This window comes from Gopherus evgoodei, chromosome 4 (assembly GCF_007399415.2).
Source record: "Gopherus evgoodei ecotype Sinaloan lineage chromosome 4, rGopEvg1_v1.p, whole genome shotgun sequence".
NCBI classification, from domain to species: domain Eukaryota; kingdom Metazoa; phylum Chordata; order Testudines; family Testudinidae; genus Gopherus; species Gopherus evgoodei.
Window position 1 is genome coordinate 99831756 of NC_044325.1, and position 20288 is coordinate 99852043.

A 20288-nucleotide genomic window follows, 5' to 3' on the forward strand; every position below is an offset into this window, starting at 1 on the left:
TAAATTTCAGCTTTTGATCTACATAAATTGCCATCTTGAATTGCATACTGTATGTTGCATGATGCTATATGAAATAATATCAAAAGAAGCAACATTGCGGGTTTTTGTTGGAGTTAATCAGAATTAGGTTATTGTCATTTACGTAAAATGGGAAAAATCCCTCCTGGAGATAAAGTTTTTGCTTTTGTAAAGTTTACAAATCTAAAATGAGCTTAATCCATTGTTACTTATAAACTATTCTAGTTTGGCTTATCATTAAAGAAAAATACAGTTGTGCCTTTCTCTTCTCTCTTTCCATCTACGGAATCCTATCCCAATTAAGAAAATTATTCAAAAATAAAATATTTTTCTCATTTCCCTTTCCTCTCCTAGCTAAAAGATCTGAACTCAATCCTTGCATTTTCAATGCAGGTAATCACTATTTGTTCATGTCTCAGGGACATCCAGAACCTTTAGATAATCAGAGTTTCATAAAAATGAGTTTCAGTTCCTATATAATTTTTGGATTTGGGGGGTGGATAACAGAAATTAATTCTGGATAGCCAGGATTTAGATAGTGAGGATCTACTTATAATTCAAATAAAACCTCAGTTTTCATTACAGGAAGATTAAAAATAACTCGAATCAGGAGATTTCTATCTCCTGATTTAGCTGAAGGGAATTTTGAGATATTCAGTATTTTACCAGTTCTTCCATTTAATCTGTTTCCTAACTATGCTGTGATAGCATAGATGTAAAAAAGGTGTTCCTAAAAATGCTTTACATCTAAAATTTTTAGCTCTGCAGGCATCAGACACTCATGCTCTCTAATCACAATACACAGTACATTTGCGTTAGTATCTCCCCTCCCCCATCAGCACCTTCTGCGGATACTTAATCCACAAACCCCTCACCTCCACCCATATGTAGCATATGGCCACTAGTAATAATATCAAGTGGACTCCTCTGAGCGTTTTGACCGTCTGGTGGGGGGAAGGGAGCTCTAAAAGATAATACTCAACTAAAATAGCAACAGAAAGCTTTACAGTCAAACATTAATATATAGAAACCTAAAATTGATGATCCACATAAAGAAATAATCCATGACAGGAATCCATGTCTAAAAAAGAAAAGAAAGGGAATTTGAGATTTTTTTCTAGATTGCTTCTGTAGTTTTACTTAGCAAAGAATCAGAAGCTTCTGCAGCAATTAATTCAAATCAACACAGGATTAACTTTGAAGTTTAAAAATAGCCTCCATGCCTAAGGAGAGACCAGTTATAGGAACTCATGAATGAGGCATATAGCTGATTTGTAGCAGAGGCAGGACTAGCGCTAGTATTTTTAGAGCCCTAGGCGCACGGCCATTTCGCCGCCGCGGGAGCAGCGGACCGTCCGCAGGAATGCCTGCGGCAGGTCCACCAGAGCCGCCTGCGGCCCCCCCCCCGGCAAAATGCCGCCCCCCAATAACCTTGGTGCCCTAGGCGATTGCCTAGGCTGCCTAAATGGAAGCACCAGCCCTGAGCAGAGGGACTAATTTATGTCTATGAAATCTGCTGCTGTTTGACTGTGCAGTCTGGATTGGTAGATCGTAATCTTTTTTTTCTTTAGATAGGTAGACTGGGTGCTTGTGCAGTAAAGAATAATATTGATATTTTAGATTAGTAAAAACCCAAATAATAGAAATGACTGAATTTGTTAATGCATTTGTTTTCACCTGTATTACTGAGGAAACCATGAGTTTGAGAAAACTTGCTGGAAAGTGGAAGGAAAACATTATATATACAAGCAGCAAATCTGAAAAGCTGTTGGAAATCTCTAAAGCTCTTACTTTTTTTGCTTTTTATTTTGTTCTTGAAAAAATATTGAATTTTTAAAAATATATTTATATTATTTGTGTAGTGAAGAGTACCCCCCCCCATTTTAGAATAAACCCCGAAATCAAATTGTCAATTTCTAATAAGGCTAGTGCTACTTTTCATGTGTTGTTTTTTGTAGTAGTTTTAAAATTAATTTATCAAGCTTTCTTTTTTATTGGAAAATATTTAATTTCAATAAGACTTTAAAAAATCAGCTCTTTAGAGAATTTGTTCATATTAGCACTTTAACCACATATTTTCAAATACATGGTTTATAATACACTATAATTTTTGTAACAATTTGTACAAGAATCTAATCATTATTGAATACGTATTTCCCAGAAGAGTTTCTTCTGATTAATGAATACATTTCTCAGAAGTGGTTGATAATATGGCTTTAAAATATTAACAGGTAGTGGTATTTTAAAAAATGACGACTCAGGATTTTATGCTCTTTTCTGGAAATTTTCTTTCTTTCTTTCTAGATTTTTGCCATGTCACTTTTCTGCTGTCCCCAAATCCTTAGTTTTTCTTATGTCTCTACCCTGCAAAAATAAAAGAGAAAACATTTCAGTTTCCTAGTCTCTGTGCCACATTCTGGATCAACATGTGCTCTCTATAAAGGTGTTCATACCTGTTGTGAGAGCAGCACTAACAAGCTCCTTTATTCTGATAAGAGGCAATTAAAATGTGTAATCTCACCTTCTCTACCGTCCCCTGCACAGATTATTGCACCTAGGTGCATCTGTCACCGGATTGGGGTTTTGTGTTTATGGGTGGCTGCTGAGTCTGAGTACTTACCTAATTATATGCCACACTTCTGCCCTAGCCTAAAATGGTCCTGTATGGCTGCTGACCATTCCTCAGGCCACCTGAGACTATGACTGTTCTGGGAAGGATGGGCAGATGACTTCTCCCAACTATCCTATCTTGACTGTACATTTTCCAGAGAATACTCATGCTCTGTACCTGCCAGAATTTGCCCTCCCATAAAGACCTATTCCAGCATCTTTAAATTTGTCTTTTTGCTTATTATCTGTCTTTGAATCATGAAGCATATGCAGTCCTTTGCACATTTTTTACCATTCTTTTTCCCAAGAGACGCTATCTAAACAGGCAAAGAACCATTCCACCACGTATGGTAATGTCATGGGCAGAAAGTACTGATGCATGAGTGGAGGGTATAATAAGTGCCTCTCCTGGTGCTGCAGCTGCTGCCAGGTGCCCGGTTGCAGGTTTGGTGGGGGAAAGTTTTTGCTTTATTATTCCCCATGTGGATTCCGGGGTGGCTGAGGAGGTGGTATATGCTATTCAGCTTCCTGGGTTCATCAGTAATCTCCCTGGACTGTAGTGAGATTACTAATGAACCCAGGAAGCTGAGTAGCACATACCACCTCCTCAGCTGCCCCAGAACCTGCATGGAACATATCAAAACCTCAGGTTCTTCTTTGGGAAGAGATACTGTCATGCTGCAGCATTTCTCGGGTGGCTTGGGTTTAGGGAGGTGCAGTGCAGCTGCAGCTGGCCCAGGGCTCCTCCGGCCACGGAGGGAGGGCACTCAGGGTCCCCCAGGTGGGGGAGGCTCATTATTCCAGCTGCAGGGGGGCAGGGAGTCTCATGGTTCTGGCTGTGAGGAGCAGCAGGGGGCTCAGGGCTCCAGCCCAAGGGGGACGTGAGCGAAAGGTGCAGAGCCAGGGGCTAACCTTCTCAAAGATGGGCTGCACCCGGTGCCAATGGACTGATGCTTCTGTAGAGCTCTCCCTTGGGACCAGCAGATAATTGTCTTATATCTTCAATTTACATCATAAATTGGGCATCCTTGCTGACAATGAGACATCTATTGGTATATCTCTGCATCAGGAAGCTGGGTGATGTTAAACTTATTGTTATGGCTAATGCAGAGTCCTTAGTTTTTTTTCTTTTTTAAGAAATTCTTTCTCTTGGTGCCTACAAATTAATGAAAGACATAGAGGAAAATATTGGTGTTACCCAAGAACCTCTTATGTAAAAAGTTAGAATGAAATTGGTCAAGTGACATTTAACTATATTTATCAAATACTCTCTGAACTAATTTTTCATGTTGTTTATTTTGAAAAACTTGTTTTATTAAATTAATAAGTGAGTAGCATTTTATAATCTTGTGAAATTTGCATTCATCAAACTGAGTGGATAAGGTGGAATAAGAAATATGTTCAGCACATGCCAAAAAAGGTGAAGCTTTCAAAAAATGGCATAGCCTTGTAGTCAGGGAAACAATGCCAATTCAGGAATGCAAATCTTAAAAAAAATTCTGAAAAACCTGGCATATATCTCAGTCCATGGCTGGTTAATTTATGTGGCAGATACCCAAAGCTGACACTATCTGATGGCGTTACTGAACAGTAATAGGATCCTGTTACTTTTTTACACTCTCACACACAAATACACACACACACACACACTTTTTTTAAAACAATCTTCCTTTTACATTACATGACGATATACTGACTTGTAGGATTTAGTCACTCTCTGCACCACTTGGTTGGATCTCTTATGATATGAAATTAGATTTGCTCTTCTTGGCCACAGAGGATTTCAAAACTGTTTCTCATTCCATTGCCAAAACCTGTCCAAAAAAACTAAAAAACCATCACTAGCAGCAGACTGCGTTGGGGAAGTTATAGTATATCATAATGCTGTTAAGCCAAAACAAATCTTGGCTACTGGGTGCAGATAGAGATGTATGTTGATGTGAAAAGTGTAACAAAGATTTGCATTACTGCCTTCTATAGTGAAATATGAAGTTTCCTTACACTCATGTTTGAAATGTATGTACAAGTAATATTTTCTTAAAACTCAGCCTTAATATGAACACTCATTACAGCTTTGTGTTGTGTGTGTGTGTGTGCTCTCAGAAATTGGCTACCCAGAATTTTACAGTAAAATACCAAGGGCCAATTCTATAACCATTAGTCATGTTGAGTAGCACTTCCACATGCAGTACTCCCTTTAACTTCAGTGAGGAGTGATGAGTAGGGGTTGCATAATCAGGCCCTTGTATAAAGGGAGAGAAATGATAATGGATATAACATACTGACATTCTTCTTTGAGAATGTGTCAGTGTAGATCCCACTGTAGATGTGCATGCACCGCATGTGTGAGAGAGCAGAAAGATTTTTACTAGCAGTGTCTCCTGGGGGCACACATGTATCTGTGACTCCTCAAGTGCGCATACAAGAGCATAAAGGGTAAGATGACTGCAACCCGCCATCAGTTTCCTCTTACCACCAGGGGCAGCCACAAAACCTAGCAAGTGTCTGAATGGCTAGTTGTTAGCTTTGCCTAAGTCTTCTACAAAACCTTGTACAGATTGTACAGACACTCAGAAGCTTTCTGATTCTTCAACATATGGCCACTGTGCTTTGTATCAACCCATCTGAATTGAGTACTGATAGTTAGTTCCCCTGTGTGTACACACAACTCCCTCCCCCACATAGACTCCTCCATATAGAATTACGTAACATGGACTTGAAACCGACAAGCTTCAAGCCCTTTCCATCCTGTGATGGGCTAAGTCCCTTGATAGTTGGATACAGCAGGTGTCTCTTCCATTTAGGAGACTGCACACATACTGAACAAGAGTGCCTATCAGTCTCTGCAGCATACAATCACTCTTTGACTAACACAGCTGAAATTACTCATTCCCATTGTCCAGGGAGGACACTGCTTGCTAGTCCACCTACAGTGGGATTCACGCTGACACATACCTGAAGAAGAAAGGTTACTTAAATTACAGCAACTGTGGTTCCTTGAGGTGAAGTAATCTATGTGGATTCCACTGTAATTGCATACAGCACGCACAGATGACCCCAACAGGTGCTGCTATTAAAGAAAATCTCTGGTCTTGTGTGCATGAGGTGCATATACACCTATAATGGGATCCATAATGACTACATCTTGAATAACCACAATTACTAGAGGGTAAGTAACTGGTCTTTCCCTGATATTTAATGTGAGTACATCTAAGGGAATGGGTTTGTTTTCTCCTAATATGATCCACTGTGAAGCAAAATATGGAAGCTTTATACTTGGAAGCTGAGAACTCATCTTTAAAAGAAGGGAATGGAAATAAATTAGTGGAAAAAACAGAGATTGAAGAGAATTCCTGGAGTATTTAACCTTGAATCTGACACTGATAATACTCTGATTAGTCTGACTTTCTTGAAACTTAGGTTATGATTAAGGTGTGTTTGTAATAGCACACCTAAATGTTAAACTAACTTAAAACTAGGCCTTGCTAACTGGTTTGCTATATTTTTATTCATTATGTATGCAGTTATTCACATATTAAATAAAACATTTTTCAAAAGTGCTTAGTTGACTTAGGAGCCTAAATCCCATTTTCAAAAATGACCTAGTCATTGAAAGTCAATGAGACTTAGGGATCTAAGAGTACATCTACTCTGCATTTTAAAATCTTGCAGCTGCGTGTCTCAAAGTCTGGGTCTACATACTTGGGCTTGTGCTATAGTACTAAAAACAGCAGTATGGATGTTGCAGCTTGGACTGGAGCTTGGACTCTGAAGCCCACCTCCCACCCTGGGTTTTATATTCTGAGCCTGAACATCTACACAGCTGTTTTTCGTGCCATAGTGTGAGCTCAAGTCTGTAGACCTGAGCTGTGAGACTTCTTGCTGCTGCGGGTTTTAGAATGCAGTGTGACATACCTTAAGTATTTAGGTTGCTTTTAAAAATGTGATTTTAGGTGCTTTTGAAAATGTTGCCCATACTGTTCTATACTCAGGATACACAGAAAAGCCAAACAATAGTAATTGTGCTCTTTTCCCTTCTTTACCTCTTTCAGGATTGGCATACATATGCTGATATTAAAATATAGGCTACAAGATTACTAGTTAAACTGAAAAATATTGTGAAACATGTTAAGACAATGCAGTGTTGCAAGGTTTACCAAAATCCTCGTGACTTGTTTCTGGCATGTTGTCTTTGCAGATCAAATAAAAAGACGGGGGGGAGAGGTGCGGCAAACATTTTGTAACATGAGATATGCCTGAAACAAATTTACATCATTTCCCAAAAGTAAAGGAAGATCTCAAAAGACAAAGGATATGAAATTAAAATATTTTTCTTCATAGTGCATTTCATAGTATTTTTTCATTGACGTCAGACAGATAAATTGCAAGAAAACATTGTATTTCAGCATTTCAGTTTGTGGTATTCTGTATAGTTATGGTATATGTAGGATAGGATAGGAGAAACAGTACAAAACCAGAATGATTGATAGTAATAGTGCCTGTTTGGAATATTCCTCTTCTCAAAGAGAGAGATTTAGTTTTTGTACATATGTGTTAGGTGACTGAGTTATTTGTCTTTTATCGTGGGAAGTTTCTTGACTGATGAAAAAGATCTTTTATGTCTCTATCCTTCTTCTTTGGGAAACTAGCATAAAGCTGGAGTTCCCTCATAAGATGAGGAAAGAAGATGAGTAAGACGACATAGAGCACCACATTGGCAGCATTTAGATCATAATAACTATGAATAGTCAATAATCAACATCTATGCAAATAATGGGAATACAACAAATGCGTATTAATTTGATAATTTAATTTTCATGAGTTATCAAAATGAAATTCAAAATGATCAAAATTAAATTATAAAGCCAGTAAGAAAAAGCTTGGAGTATACTGGCAACCATAAGAAGAAAGAATACATTTTAAACATTTGATTATTCTTTAAAATAGAGCAGTTCTTTTTCCAATGGGAAAAATCACTAGTTTATGCAGTGCCCTGTTTGGCAGTGTTTGGTGTATGTTCAGCTGAACATGAGTGTTTTTGGCTTGGGACCAGTAAGGTATCACGTTTTTAAATAGTATAATTTATGAGTGCTGGTATTTGCTGAAGCAACGAGGAGTCCGGTGGCACCTTAAAGACTAACAGATTTATTTGGGCATAAGCTTTCGTGGGTAAAAAACTTCATTTCTTCAGATCTGAAGGATGTATTCGCTGAAGGTTGATAGGGTGGAAGATCATACTGGTATTCAGAAACCATGGAGGTAGGATGTGAGAACAGGAAGTGAATTTCCTCAGGGAAGTTGCAGGCTGATTGCTACTCTAAACCATACATGCTGTATCTGTTAGAAGGCAGTTTGTAGATATACAGAGAAGAAAATAAAGGAGTGCTTGTTTTAAAGACTCTTTGCTCCTCTGTTCTTCTACAGCAGCATCACAGTGCATATCTTTGTCCCAATTTTTAGATAGCCACTCTGAAATTAATTATCATAAATCTTTTGATGTTTATGAAATCAGGAGCATTTTCCATCCAAGAAATTAATTTTGAGTTGGAAAAAATGGTCTGTGAATTTTCATTTGTTCAGTGAATTGCTTAGGACACCTGAAGAAAATGTGCTGATCTAGATATTCTGAGATACCTATATATAATTTGTGGTCCATTGAAACATAAAGTCAAACCTAGTTGATGAGAAGCAATTTAAGACTACTTAAATTGTACAGGAAAGTAAAGAAATAAATAAGTCTACTTATTGAACCATCTTCATTTGCTGCCTTCTTAATGTTTGATAAATTAATTCTTGAGTTTTTTCTGTAACAAATGTTTTTAATAAATATAAAAGTGGATTATCCAAACTAGCTTTACTAGAAAAACTGTCAAGTATCGTTCCTTGAATAGCCTTATTAAATAAATTAAATATTGCAGACCCAGATTAGAATAATTTCTTAAATTATGGACCGTTATGCATTTGTAAAGCTTTTAAGTAATACAGACAGGAATAATTTCAGAAATGAGAATTAGAGGTGTGAATTTGTTTTACCTGACTACATACTGAAGTTAGGTTAGAAAGAAACCTGGGAATCGAATTTTTTGGTTTTATTTCTAATTTTGCCACAGACTCAGTGAGAACATCAGCAAGTGATTTAACCTCACTTAATTGGTTTCACATCTGTAAAATAAATATAATAGTACTTACCTCACAGGAAAATTGAGATGCCATTAAATTAATTTGAGATCTTCATATAAAAAGCACTAACAGACAAAGCCCTGTGAACTCCATAGCAAGCTGATCCTGAATTCTCAGGTGAGGAATCTTGATGTATGGATTTTCTGGATTCAGTTGAAACAGATTGGAAATTGTCTGGTAGCTTGATGTATATAAAGAAATTGAGAGTTTTAATGAGAAAAATATGAAAATGGATTACACAATCAATACAGTAATTCCTCTGTTATTTATTTTAAAATTTAAATTCAACTTATTTTATACTGTCCCCACATCTGGAGATTTTAATATGTCACAAATATTTGTATATCATTGCATATTTATTCAGCTGGAGGTTTTAGAAGCCAGATGGGGACAGCCAGACATTTAAAGAATTTATTACTTTTCTCAGCAATTGTTGTCCCTTACTTCAAAGAAGCATTGATAAATGGGACAATATTTTTGATATTGCAGTCTTTTCACCCAGCTGTTTGGTGGCAGGAAGCACTGGGAGGTAGGCGGAGGAGCGGGGATGTGGCGCACTCACGGGGGGAAGTTGGAGGGGGAGGGGAGCTTGGCTGCTGGCGGGTGCAGAGTACCCACGAGTTGCTGGAGCACCCATGGAGTTGGCGCCTATGGCAGACCTCAGGAAATAACTCCATGGGCCGCATGCGGCCCGCAGGGCTCATGTTTGAGACCCCTGGCCTAATCCGTCTAATGGTAAAGTATGTGGTGCAAGGTGTGAAGAACAAGTGAGACTCTGGGGAATTATTTTAAACTTAAACTATTAGATACACTTGGGGTGCAACTTCCTGAATAAACATGAAGGCATTTAATTATTCCTAGAACAGCTCAGAACTCTGTGTGATCAGCAGATCATTAATAGCTTTTAAAAAACATTTTAAATATATAAAGCTAAAAAGAGAAGAACACAAAGTCAGGGAAACAGAGAGAAAGAAGAGTAAGCAGAGTTAGGGATTTGGGATTTTCTGCATTAAATAAACATCACAACATTTAGATCATCCAGGGCAACCTGGTCTCTTGTTTGAATGGGGGAGACAGCATCTAATGTTAGTTATGTTACTGGCATATGATGCTAGAAGTGTTAAATAACACTACTGGCATGAGGTGCTGGTAGAGAAGAGCATGGGAAATGGGTAAAGTAGAGATGGAAGGAAGAATAAAAATGCCAAGGGAAGAGTGATGATTGGCAGTAGGAAAAGCATATAGAAAAGGACATTAGAGAAAGGAAAACGAACTGAGGCAGAGACCAGTGAAAAGAAATGAAACCTATTGAGAAGCTTATTCAGGTGTGGGGATGTCACATGAACAATGAGAGGGATGAATCACCTTATCTAGGGTAAGAAAAAATAATAGTGTAAATGTTGACCCCCTGTATTTCAGTCATCGTTAGGGCAGTGTCCTATTTAGACACATCTCTAAAATAGATCTTTTACCCATTTAATAAAAAATAATTTAATTTTAAAGACAAACTGGGTATCTGGACTTGTTTAGGTTGAACTTATAACGGGGTGCATGCATTTCTTGCTTTTGATGATAAGTTCTTTAGGTCATCTACAGCAGTTATTAGTCCTGGAGGGGAGAATAAGTCCAGGAAATAAGGAGAGGGACAAGGTATAAATATCTCTCCTGCCAAAGAAAACCACCTGAAAAATGGATACATTATTCTCAGTGTACTCACAGCATACCAAGTGCCCTGCCTTAAACGGTGGCTACTACTGTACATTGGTGGGATTTTTCCAGTGAAGTACCGTATGGGTTGTTAAAACATACCTTACTACCCACTCTACACAAAATGAAGCCAGCATTCGAAACACAAGATACTTGATTTTTCTTTTCAATGACCATATAAGCCAGTATTTGATGTCAACAAATCTAATCGCCTGACTGATCACATACTGAGGTATCACCATTCAGACTGGTACACCAAACAAAACAGATCACCTAGCAACAGAACACAAAGGAGGAAGGAATTTAAACATGATTTTAAATAATTTACTAGAAATACAGAATAATCTCTGAAAATTTATCTTGAAAATCCTCTGTCTCTAGAAAAAGAAATTACTGCTTTACGTGATATCCAAATTAGCTATAATATTTCCATGATTCATGTAGCCCCTTTCACCAGTGTTAAGGGGCTTAACAACAAAGAAAACACTATAACAACCAAATAAATCAATACACAAAGCATTCACTTTACTAAAAATATTTAGCTGTGTAATTAAAGTAGAAGAACATTGACATGATGACCTAAATTTTATTAACTCTCACTTCCTTTCCCACCCTACCTTTCTGCAAGAGAAAAAAAATCTTTCTAATTACTGGTATGAGAGCAAAGAGAGGCTTTCACCTTTAATACTTTGGCTGCCATACAACCTTAACTCTTTATTGCAATATTTCACAATCTCAGGTGAGTTGCTAGTAAACAACACATTTAATAAAAGCAAAGTTTAATTCAGAAAATACAAAGAGGGGTAGCCATGTTAGTCTGTGTCCACAAAAACAATGAGGAATCCAGTGTTTCCACCTTAAAGACTAACAGATATATTTGGGCATAAGCTTTTTTGGGTAAAAACCCCACTTCTTCAGATACATCAACAAACATGTGATCCTGTTTTATATGGAGAATATTTTTACATGTAGGAAAAGCAAAGGTTTTATGGGGGTAAAGGGTTCTACTAGGTAAGCCAAGAAGTTGCTTCTACTCAGAAGATGCTAAATTAAAATATCTGCCATCAAATATTTGGATAAAGAGTGTATTTAAATAAATACAAACAAAATGTTTACCTGGTGTAAAAACCTTATTAGAAAAAAATCACAGCACTCCCATCTATTTGTCCATCAGTTTCATGAAATTAAATTTTACATTTTAGAATTTTTTGTCCTAAATTATCTAATAAAACATCATAGTCAAACCACTCCATATAATAGTAATATAGAAAGTTGGTCACATCCTGTTATGTCTCCTTTCAACCCTTTTTCTTCTCAAATACATTCGATTTTCAAGGTTACTTATAGAGCAGAACTGAAAGAAAACAAACTTATCTGCTATTTACCTCTGAGTCTAGCCCACTGAAAAACTGAGGTCTAACTACTTCATCCTAAAGCTTACCAAATGATATTACTAGGGCTCTCAAGTGATTAAAAAATTAATCGCAATTATAAACAACTAATCACAATTAATTGTGCAGTAAACAATAATAGAATATCATTTATATAAATATTTTTGGACGTTTTCCACATTTTCAAATATATTGATTTCTATTACAACACAGAATACAAAGTGTACAGTGCTCACTTTATATTTATTTTTATTATAAATATTTGCACTGGAAAAATAAAAGAAATAGTATTTTTCAATTCATTTAATACAAGTACTGTAGTGCGATCTCTTTATCATGAAAGTTGAACTTACAAATGTAGAGTTATGTACAAAAAAAAACTGCATTCAAAAATAAAACCATGTAAAACTTTAGAGCTTACAAGTCAACTCAGTCCTACTTCTTGTTCAGCCAATCGCTAAGAGAAACAAGTTTGTTTACATTTGCAGGAGATAATGCTGCCCGCTTCTTGTTCACAATGTCACCTGAAAGTGAGAACAGGTGTTCTCATGGCACTGTTGTAGCCAACGTCGCAAGATATTTACGTGCCAGATGTGCTAAAGATTCATATGTCCCTTCATACTTTAACCACCATTCCAAAAGACATTCATCATTCTGCTTGATAATGATCCAAAGCAATGCAGACCAACAAATGTTCATTTTCATCATCTGAGTCTGATGTCACTAGCAGAAGGTTGATTTTCTTTTTTGGTGGTTCAGGTTCTGTAGTTTCTGCATCAGAGTGTTGCTCCTTTAATACTTCTGAAAGCATGCTCCACACCTCGTCCCTCTCAGATTTTGGACGGCACTTCAGATTCTTAAATCTTAGGTTGAGTGCTGTAGCTATCCATAGAAATTTTACATTGGTATCTTCTTTGTGTTTTGTCAAATCTGCAGTGAAAGTGTTCTTAAAATGAACAACATGCTGGGTCATCATCCCAGACTGCTATAACATGAAATATGTGGCAGAATGCAAGTAAAACACAGAGCAGGAGATTCTCCCCCAAGGAGTTCAGTCAGAAATTTAATTAACACTTTTTTTTAAGGAGCATCATCAGCATGGAAGCATGTCCTCTGAAATTGTGGCCTATGCATGAAGGGACATACAAATGTTTAGCATATCTGACAAGTAAAGTGTGAACATCTGTTCTCTCTTTCAGTTGACATTCTAAATAAGAAGAGGGCAGCATTATCTCCCATAAATGTAAACAAGCTTGGTTCTCTGAGTGATTGGCTGCACAAGAAGTAGGACTGAGTGGACTTAGTTTTGTTTTTCAGTGCAGTTATGTAACAAAAAAATCTACTTTTGTAAGTTGCGCTTTCATAATAAAGAGATTGCACTCTGGCAGTTGTATGAAGTGAATTGGAAAATACAATTTCTTTTATAATTTTTACAGTGCAAATATTTATAATAAAAATAATATAAAGTGAGCACTGTAAACTTCGTATTCCATGTTGTAATTGAAATCAATATATTTGAAAATGTAGAAAAACATATAAAATATTTAATAAATTTCAATTGGTATTCTGTTAACAGTGCGATTAAAACGGCAATTAATCGTGACTCATTTTTTCTAGTTAATCGTGTGATTAAACTGTGATTAATCAATAAACTGTGATTAATCAATAGATATTACGTATTCAGATTATCAGTTTAATGGCATGGCTACACTTGCAGATGTAAAGCACTGTGATTTAAATCTGCCTTTGCAGAACACAGTAGGGAAAGTGCTGCAGTCTGTCCACACCGACAGCTCCAAGCGCACTGGCGTGGCCACATTTGCGGCACTTGCAGCAGCATTGGGAGCCGTGCATTATGGGCAGCTATCCCAGCATGCAAGTGACTGCAACGTGTTTTTCAATTGGGGGGTGGGTGGGATGCAGTGTGACAGAGAGTGTGTTGTGTGTATGTGTGGGGAGAGAGAGTGGGTTTTTGAGGTGCTGGGCGTGTGTCAGCATGCTGTCTTGTAAGTTCAGACCCCCCCCCCACCTCTCTGTCACTCACTCAAAGCAAACAGTAAATGTTTGCTTTTTCTTGAAGCTGATAAGCAGCCAGCTTCTCTGGAGCTTAATAGAAATGAACTCTAATTTTCTTGAGAAATTCTCTCACATCTTGATGACATCTACCAAGTCAGTCTCTCCACTCAGGCTCTCGCCAGTGCTTTTGGAATGTGAGAAGGTATGGAAATATCTTTAGATCATGAGATAAGTATATTAGCTAGATGTTTCTCTGGAAATGGCTAGCATCATTGATGTTAAATTGTCATCTTTAAGTTCAGCGTTAACAACCCATTGAGATGAATAAGCTAGATCACACCTCTCAGAACTTTTTGTTTAAGAATTTCTGAAGATTTAGGAACACAACATTTCATCCATTTAAATTCAGTTTACATTTTGAAGGTGGACTTTACAGCCATAAAGGAAAGAAACATAATTTTGTGTAAATGAAAGTTTAGATTCTGGATTACAAATCTTCAAAAACAGATGGATTCTTTGACGAATTCAATACCTGTGGATTTGCAGAACACACAGGGCGACAGTAAGGGAAATGTGATGTATTCTTATTATTTTTGTTAATGAATGCTGGGTCAGCAGATACTTATAAAAATGAAAATATTTATAATATGTTTATTGATGGTGTTGACAAAAATAAGTGAGGTGAAGAAGAGCTCTGTGTAAGCTTGAAAGCTCTTGAAAGTCTCTTTCACCAACACAAAAAATGAAACTTAGATCTTAATAAATTCCCTATGAAAAGTAAAGAGATTTAAACTCAAATTTGAGGCACCTGGATGGCTCAGAAGATTTAGGAATAGGCTATGGAGCTTTTCACCTCTAGGTCACTGTCTTGAATCTAGCCCAGTTTGGTAATAATTAAGGATTATGATTGTACAATGCCTGTCAGTGGCTTATGTGAAATGGGTTGGGGGACTCTCTTTGTCCTTGCATCCATTCATGTTCAGCTGATTAATGACTATGACCCTGAAATCTTCTTCAATGTCACTGCCTCCCAGGACAGAGTCCCCCATCCTGAACATATAGCCTATGTTCTTTGTTCCTGGATGTATACATTTACATTTAGCCATATTAAAATGTATATTACTTGCTTGTGCCCAGTTTGCTATGCAATTCAGATGGCTGTGAATCAGTGACCTGTCCTTTTTGTTATTTGTCACTCCCCCAACTTTCATCTGCAGACTTTATCAGTGATGATTTTTTATTTTCTTTCAGGACATTGATAAAAATGTTAAATAGTATAGGGCCAAGAACCAAATCCCCGTGGGATCTTACCTGAAACACACCTGCTATTCCCTATTCACAATTACATTTTGAGATCTATCAGTTAGCCAGGTTTTAATCCATTTAATGTGTGTCATGTTAATTTTATATTCTAGTTTTTTTAATCAGAATGTATGATACCAAGTCAAATACCTTAGAGATGTCTAAATATAATGTCAATACCGTTACCTTTATCAACCAAACTAGTAATCTCATCAAAAACCTGGGATCAGTGTCAGGCTGACAGGCTTATAATTACCTGAGTCATCCCGTTTTACCCTTTTTAAAAACTGTCACAACATTAGCTTTTTTCCAGTCTTCTGAAACTTCTCCTGTGCTCCATTATTGAAAATTAAGATTAACAGTCCAGTGAGCTCCCCAGCTAGATCTTTCAAAACTCTTGGTTGCAAGTTATCTGGACCTGCTGATGTTAAAATATCAAAGTTAGTAGCTTCTCTTTTACATCCTCTGAGACACTAGTGGAATGGAAAGAGTGTTATCACCATATAATGAGACTACATAATCTGTTTTTCCCCAATTATAGAACAGAAATATTATTATTTTCTGCATTATTATTGATAATTCTACCATTTCCATCTATTAAAGGACCATTGTCAGGATTCCTTTTGTTCCTAATATGTTTTAAAAACACTCCTTATTCTTAATTCTGCTGGCCATAGATTTCTCCTTGTGACCCTTTGCTTCCCTTATAAGTTTTCTACAATTCCTAACTTCTGATTTATATTCATTATTATCAGCTTTTCCTTTGTTCCATTTATCAAATATGTTTTAAAAATTATAGCTGACTTCACTTCCCTTCTCTCTCACAGGTCAGTTTTTTAACCAGGATGGCCTTCTTCCTCAATTTTGGTTTTTTATCCATCTAGTAAGGTAGTCTGAAATGATTCCCAATTATCATTTACATTTGTCTGATTAAGTTCTTCCTCACAGCTGATTTGGCCCATAAATGTTTTATCTTTGTGAAATGGCCCTATTAAAGCACTAAGTATATATATTTTATGGGTCTGGACTTTATTCTGCTTGTACACTATAAGTGTGATCACCAACTCTCTGCAGAAAAATATAGTTTGGTGAGAGCACAGTCGTTAAGGTTAAAAACTCTCTATTGTCCCAGGTCTGTTAAGTAAGTATGACAGCCCCTGACAGCAGATGGTGGATTCTACATCCACATAGAGGCATTCCATGATATAACAATTTCATAATAACTTCAAAACATAAATTAGAATTCATAAATTGTACTGACAGATTCCCCCAAATTTTCTCAGATCCTCTTTGCTTTGAATTGCCTTTTATTTTCTGGTATGGAGCTTTCCAATTACTCATTTTCCTTTGGAAGAATTACTTGGTTTGATCTGGTACTTACAGATTACTTAAACTGCCTCTCCTTTCTCACAAGAATTTAGCATGTAGACATCTTTCTGGTTTACAGATTGCACCATTGTTAGTTCAGTGACTCTTCGCAAACCAAATGCACTTTTGCAAAAGTCTCACTGTTGTTATAAAGAAATGTATTGATTTTGTTACTTTTGAGATGTAGTGTTATGATGTATGTATATTGGGGAGGTTACGCAAGTTGTACAATATAAGGCCTTCATGAAGAGGTAGGATTTTTTCAGAAAAGATTTCCTCATCCTTTCAAGACCTGACAAGATTGCACTCACCTGTGAAAGGCCTGCCTGTAGAAACTTGTTTCAAGTAAAGCATAGCCAAATGTTCATTGTGTAAATGTGGAGATACCTTGTCTGGAAGGGCTGTTAAAGAGAGAAAAAATGAGAAGGAAAAAAATAAAAAGTGGATGCATTCATACACTCATTCAAATGTTTTAGCTTCTCATGAGTTCTGAGTTTGTTTATATATATATACTAGAGACTTCCTGCTAGAGATTGAGTACTGAGGTAACTTCACATTAGTGACTGAATGTACTTTCTAAAAGTCATCTTTATTGATCCCCCTCTCCCTGCTACCATAGACACAAATACTGTGTCTTCCTGAAACTGTTCGTAAAAGGCATGATTGCAGTATAGAACGTATACATTTCAGCCTTCCATTTCCAGCCCCCAACGTACTGAGAAGATAGGGTGAAATCAACTTAAATGGAGGGATTTCAGCCATGATCTCTATGCTCTATGCTCCATGCCACTACAAAACTGTAAACTTTAGAATGGTTTCAGCTTGTAGTCTGTCTATTGGCTATAACTGTTAATTTTACAAATAACCTTTCTGCTATTGCAACTTTCCATGAACTGAGTCGGGACACAAAAAATGTTTTAATTCCCTGTACACCAGTGTTTTTTAAAAGATCAGTTCCATCTTTACATCCTGGTAAAATTCTATTCCACCTATACAATCTCCGTCTGGTTTTGAACAAAATGATTTGAACCACTAATGGAGAATGTCTTCTTGAAAGGTGTTTTTTGTGTGTAAATATCACATCAGTCTGAAGAGTAAATTTCAGGAGCTTATGTCCATTCCACCACTCTTGAATCTTCAAAAATATAATATATAGCAGTCTCCTTATGCCAGATTTATACCTGAAGTGGTTTCAGACCTCCCCTTAAACCAGTATTTTTCAAAGTTCAGATCATGACCCAATACTGGATCACGGCATGTAAGTCAGTGGGTCACCTTGCTCAGCACCCAGGGACCCCACTGGCTCTAGTCAGCACCACCAACTGGGATGTTAAAAGTCTCATTGGCGGTGCTGCCCAGATAAGGCAGGTTAGTCCCTACCTGTGCCAACACCGCGCTGTGTCCTGGAAATGGCCAGCAGCAACGGCTTCTAGGCAGGGGAGCCATGGGACTCCACTTGCTACCTCCCGCCCTGAGCACCGGCTAGTGGTCAATGGGAGCTTGGGGTGGGGGGGATCCAGTGCCTGCGGATGAGAGCCATGCGGAGCCGCTTGTGCGCCTCCACCTAGGAGCTGGACCTGCTGCTGGCTGCTTCCAGGGCACAGTGCATTCTGCAGTGACAGGACAGGTGGGAAGCCTGCATCTGAACCCTGACTGCGCCGCTGACTGGGAGCCGTCAGAGGTAAGCCTATGCCCCAATCCCCTGCCCCAGCCCTGAGCCCCCCCAAACCCAGAGCCTCCTCCTGCACCCCAGTCTCTCATCCCCATCCCCAACCCAGAGCCTGCACCCCCAGCCCAGAGCCCTGACCCCCTCCCATACCCCAAACCCCTGTCCCAGCCTAGAGCCTGCCACGCACCCTGAGCCCCTCATTCCTGGTCCCACCCCACAGCCCTCACCCGTGCACCTCAACCCTCTACCCCAGCCCTGAGCCCCTCCCACACCCCAAGCCCCTCATCTCCAGCTCCGCTGGGTCACAGGCATCAACAGTTTTCTTCAGCTAGGTCCCCAGAAAAAAAGTTTGAAAACCATTGCCTTAAACCAATGTCTTTGCCAGTGTTTTTTCCCTTGTCCTCTTTTGTCCCAAGGAAAGTTAATCAGACATAAATTTGTTGAAAGCTCTCTCCTTTTGTGATTAAGACTAAATCTTTTGCAACAAATTAATATTGTTTTTTCCTTATGGGGGAGCTAGAGATGATGTCTAAGTGGGAAATCTAGTATTGAGCAATGCTTTTTAAATCAATTTTGAAGTCTATTCAAGCTTGTTATTAAGAAGCAGGAATTCTTGTTTTAAGATCTGTGTACTCAACCTATTGCAGAGGTGGAACTTCTGAGGCTTACTTTTAACATGTTCCCATTTCGGAAACATGTAGAACGATGACATGAAGTTCAGTCCATGCCTTTTGAGAGCGCTGTTTAGACACTGAGGATTCAATGGATGCCATCTTTGGCAAAGTGGTTTTGCAATCTCCTTTTCATTGCTAGCAGGATGGATAAAAATCAATGATTTTTTAAAAAATAAATAAATAAACCAATTTTTTAATTTAAATTGGATTTTTTTTTGATAAAATAATTTTTGAGGGAAAAAACTATCTAAAGATAGTTTTAATTAAGATACATTATAGCTCAAAGATATCTCATCATGGAATAGGGATTATAAATTTGAATTCTATAGTATCAGATAATATATGCATTTAATGTTCAAGAAAAGTTTTATAAATGAGTTCCAATAGTTCATCAATTAGGGAACCAATCTTATGTGGTTCCATGGGCTTCTGTATAGATTATTTTAGGTTAATCTTTCTATCTATCCAATGGGACTCAGTGCTCAGTCTAGAAGATACCATCAGAGATGCTTAGTTTTGCAATTCTCAAACTGTGGATTTGTCTCTCCAGAGATAATATGCTTGTTAACAGCAAAAATGTTTTAAACAAATAAATAATATATAGAGGTGAGAAATAGTTAAATAAAACAATTTAAATGTCTGTCTGGAGACATTGTCCTCCTAATACATCATAGCAAGAAAATCCTGCAAATATTAATGATTAACCTGTTCAATTGGAGATAGTTCACCTCCCAATGACTTCATAATATCTGCTTCAGTTACCTTTGGTAAATGAAATAACCAAACAATCATTCATTTTCTGATATAGCTATAAAACTAATCTGAAAAGTTTTCAAAATAAATCACTTTAAAAATGTATAGTGTGTGCCTTCTAAAAATGAAACCTACTTCTATCTCTGAGTTGTGAAGAATATGTATTAAGGTTCATAGGCACTGACTCCATGCGTGCTCTGTGGCTGGAGCATCCATAGGGAAAAATTAGTGGGTGCTCTGCACCCACTGGCAGACAAGCTCCCCTTCTCCCTCCGCCCACACCCCCAGCGCACTGCGTCCCTGCTCCTCCACCTACCTCCCAGTGCTTCCTGCCCGGTCACCACCAAACAGCTGTTTGCACACTCTGGGAGGGATGGGGAGGAGCAGGAACGTGATATGCTCAGGGGAAGAGGCGGGGCCGGGGCAGGGATTTGGGGAAGGAGTTGGAATAGGGGCAGGGAGGGGGCGGAGTTGAGTCTGGGACTTTGGGGAAGGAATTGGAATGGGGGCAGGGCAGGGGTGGGAAGAGGCAGGGCAGGTGCGGGGCCTCATGTAAGGGGTGGAGGGAGGGCAGGGACAAAGGGGAAAGCGGGGAAATCG

General features: G+C 38.0%; 2 long non-coding RNA genes across 5 annotated transcripts in view; one reads left to right on the forward strand and one right to left on the reverse strand.

Moving 5' to 3' along the window:
* Positions 1-1448: 1448 nt before the first annotated feature.
* LOC115650405 lies at positions 1449-20046 on the reverse strand. Of its 3 annotated transcripts, none has more exons than XR_004000080.1 (6): positions 20005-20046; positions 16904-16993; positions 15481-15645; positions 10618-10788; positions 8818-8989; positions 1449-2382 (listed from the first exon to the last, which is right to left on the reverse strand). It is a non-coding gene; the product is annotated as an uncharacterized LOC115650405 (long non-coding RNA). The 3 variants fall into 3 exon arrangements; XR_004000079.1 differs by lacking the exon at positions 20005-20046 and adding an exon at positions 18931-19055; XR_004000081.1 differs by lacking the exons at positions 16904-16993; positions 20005-20046 and adding an exon at positions 16606-16721.
* Positions 14013-20288, forward strand: part of LOC115650406 — a 67078-nt gene continuing 60802 nt past the window's right edge. For both annotated transcript variants that reach the window (XR_004000083.1, XR_004000082.1), the window contains exon 1: positions 14013-14124. This is a non-coding gene — a long non-coding RNA (uncharacterized LOC115650406). The remainder of the gene's footprint in view (positions 14125-20288) is intronic.